At 37.8% G+C, this 3,961-nt stretch overlaps 1 non-coding gene across 1 annotated transcript; it reads left to right on the top strand.

Annotated features, from left to right (window-relative positions):
• The first annotated feature begins 2,270 nt into the window (after window positions 1-2,270).
• Window positions 2,271-2,377, top strand: LOC131411069 (U6 spliceosomal RNA). Its single transcript, XR_009221467.1, has one exon. It is a non-coding gene; the product is annotated as a U6 spliceosomal RNA (small nuclear RNA).
• The last annotated feature ends 1,584 nt before the right edge of the window (window positions 2,378-3,961 follow it).

Genomic DNA, 3,961 nt, shown 5'->3' with positions numbered 1-3,961 from the left:
CTAAGTGCCCCTTGAATACATTAAGGTGAGAATGATTTGGGTTCCAGTATTCTCACCCTGCTGCACCTCGGGTGGAACTACTGCCATGTGACTTGCCAGGGAGTCGTCAACCTCTCAGCCTTACTACTAATTAAGCCTCTGCAACTCAGAGTTGAAAGGAAGAGGAATTTGTGGAGGCACCCCCTCTGGGGAGGATACAATAGCTCTTGCCTGTGAGCTGGGGGTAGAGGGAGTGCTGTGTTCTTGGCTGCACCCACCTGGAGTAGAGTTTCCGTCATACTGATCTGGGAGGAGGAAAAGGAGGGAGTGAGTCATGGTTTGAATATCATAGACTCTTGCTACTTTATTGAGTTTTAGTAGATTTTCTTGAATAAATGTTTCTTCATTTTCTGTGGGTCCTTATGACAATTTTCAGAGACTTTAAGTGGTTGGTTTTTAAATAATTTTCACCAGTCGTGCTTATTTTACTGGAAAGTGTATCTGCAGAGCCTTAGAACTCTGGAACTTTCTGGAGTGAAGAAATGTTCTATATCTTAACTGGAGTGGTAATTATAAAGTTGTATACATTTATCAAATCAATAAATTGTAAATAATATTTCTGCATTTCTCCATATGTAAATTTTACCTCAATTAAAACCATGCAGGGTCTATATGAAGACTGATAAAATTCTACTATAAAACATAAATGACACCGTGAATACACAGAACAAACACACTATGATCTTGGTTGTTTTTTCCGGCTGCAAACAGGGGAAAAGACATTACACATAAACAAAAAAACAAAGGGAATTTAACATAGGGTGTTTTTTTGCCAAAGTGACATAAATGCTGAGAAGCCAAATGGCAAACAACAAACAAACAAAACCAAAAGTCCCTACTACCTCCAGATTAGAGGGAAATGATCCCAAGATGGAAGCTGGGAACACAACGGGCTCTTGACACTGGACCTGGGGCCAAAGAGGAGATATAATCTTCACCAGACATACAATCTAAGGTGCAAAGAACTAAGAGAAATATTCTGGCTTCTCTCTTCTTCTCACTGCCCAGTTTTCCACCAGAGCCTACCATTGGCAGATCCCAGAAAGAAGTTAAAATGGAAGCTTGGGACACACAGCTTGCAGGGATTAGTTCTATAGAAATGAATAGAAAAAGACGTTAATATTCAAAATATATAAAGAACTCCTACAACTCAACAAAAAGTGAAATAACCCAATTAAAAAATGAGCAAAAGGTGGGGGCCGGCCCAGTGGCAGAGCCGTTAAGTAACTGCGCTCTGCTCTGGTGGTCTGGGGTTCGCAGGTTCGGCTCCCAGGTGTGCACTGATGCACTGCTTGTCAAGCCATGCTGTGGCAGCATCCCATATAAAGTAGAGGAATATGGGCACGGATGTTAGCCCAGGGCCAATCTTCAGCAAAAAGAGGAGGATTGACATCAGCTGTAAGCTCAGGGCTAATCTTCCTCACACACAAAAAAAGAACAAAAGTCTTGAAGAGACATTTCTAAAAAGATGATATACAAATGGTCGATGAGCATACAAAAGGATGCTCAACATCCCTGATCATCAGAGAAACACAAATCAAAACCACAATAAGATATCACTTTGTAACCATTAGGATGATTGATATTAAAAAAGGAAAAGAAAAACAGAAAATAACAAGTGTTAGTGAGGATGTGGAGAAATTGGAGCCCTGGGCACTGTTTGTGGAATGCAAAAGACGTAGAACTGCTCCAGAAACTATGGAGCACCCTTGAAAATATTAAAAATAGAACTACCATATGATCCAGCAATCCTTCTTCCAGTTATATATCCAAAAGGATTCAAGGCAGGATCTCAGATATTTTCACAGTCATGTTTATAGGAGCACTATTCATAAGAGCCAAGAGGTGTAAGCAACTCAAAGTATCCAAATGAATGGATAAAAACCTGTGATATATACATACAGTGGAATATTATTCAGCCTTTAAAATGAAGGAAATTCTGACACATACTGCAATATGGATGAACTTTGATGACATTATGCTGAGTGAAATAAACCATTCACAAAAAGACAAACGCAGTATAATTCTGCTTACATGAGATATCCAAAATAGTCAAACTTACAGAAACAGAGAATAGAATGGTGGTTAGGAGGTCCTGGGGGGAGGTGGAAAATTGTCATTTAATCGGTTTAGTTTCAGGTTGGCAAGGTGAAAAAATTCTGGAGATATGCTTCACAACAATGTGAATATACGTAACATTAATAAGCTGTACATTTAAAAATAGTTAAGATGTGCTCGCTTCGGCAGCACATATACTAAAATTGGAATGATACAGAGAGGATTAGCATGGCCCCTGCGCAAGGATGACAAGCAAATCTGTGAAGCATTCCATATTTTTACAGACATCCAGGTACAGGAAGCACAGAGAGCCCCAAACAAGATAAACCCAAAGAGGCCCACACCAAGACACATCATAATTAAAATGTCCAGAATTAAAGATAAGGAGAGACTCCTAAAAGCTGCAAGAGAAAGACAAGTTACATACAAAGGAAACCCCATAAGGCTATCAGCTGACTTCTCAGCAGAAACATTGCAGGCTAGAAGAGAGTGGCACGATATATTTAAAGTGCTAAAAGGAAAAAACTTACAACCAAGAATACCCAGCAAGGTTATCATTCAAAATGGAAGGAGAGATCAAAATTTTCCCAGACAAGCAAAAAGTAAGGAGTTTGTCACCAAGAAACCAGTGCTACAAGAAATATTAAAGGGACTGATTTAAGGGAAAAAAGAAGACCACAAATAGGAAAAATTATTTATTTGCATGATAAGAGGGTAATGGATACAAATGCACAAAAAAGACGTTAGATATGATATCGAAAACAAAATGAGGGAGGAGGGGAGTTAAAGAGTAGAGCTTTCAGACAGAGGTCAAACTAAAGAGACCATCAAATCTGTATAGAAGGAGAAAGGAACAGAGAAGGACTACTAAAACACTGAGGAAAAAAAGTTAAAAGATGGCAGTAAGTACATACTTATCAATAGCTACTTTAAACATCAATGGACTAAATGCTCCAATTAAAAGATATAGGGTGGCTGATTGGATAAAACAACAAGAGCCATACATATGCTGTATACAAGCGATACATTTCAGATCCAAAGACACTCACAAACTGAAAATGAAGGGATGGAAAAAGATACTCCATGCAAATGGCAATGAAAAGAAAGCTGGGGTAGTAATACTCATATCAGAAAAAATAGACTTTAAAACAAAAACTGTAAAAAGAGACAAAGAAGGGTATTACATAATGATCAAGGGAACAATCCAACCAGAGGATATAACACTTGTAAATATCTACGCACCCAATGTAGGTGCACCCAAATATATAAAGTAATTATTAACAGACATAAAAAGAGAAATAGACAGTAACACAATAATAGTAGGGGACTTTAACACTCCACTTACACCAACGGAGAGATAATCCAAACAGAAGATCAATAAGGAAACATGGGCCTTAAATGACACACTAGAACAGATGGACCTAGTAGATATATACAGAGCATTCCATCCAAAAACCGAAGAATAAATATTCTTTTCAAATGCACATGGAGCATTCTCCAGGATTGATCACACATTAGGCCACAAAACAAGTCTCCACAAATTTAAGAAGATTGAAATAATACCAAGCATCTTTTCTGACCACAATGCTATGAAACTAGAAATCAAATATAGGAAGAAAATCAGAAAAGCCACAAATACGTGGAGATTAAACAAAATGCTACTGAACAACGATTGGGTCAATGAAGAAATCAAAGGAGAAATGAAAAAATACCTGGAGACAAATGAAAATGAAAATACAACATGCCAGAATTTATGGGATACAGCAAAAGTGGTTCTAAGAGGGAAGTTTATAGGAATACAGGCCTATCTCAACAAACAAGAAAAATCTCAAATAAACAATCTAACAATGCACCTATAGGAACT

This window comes from Diceros bicornis, chromosome 10 (assembly GCF_020826845.1).
Source record: "Diceros bicornis minor isolate mBicDic1 chromosome 10, mDicBic1.mat.cur, whole genome shotgun sequence".
NCBI lineage: Eukaryota > Metazoa > Chordata > Mammalia > Perissodactyla > Rhinocerotidae > Diceros > Diceros bicornis.
Note: the sequence above shows the minus strand (reverse complement) of the source record. Positions and strands in the feature narration are given on the sequence as shown.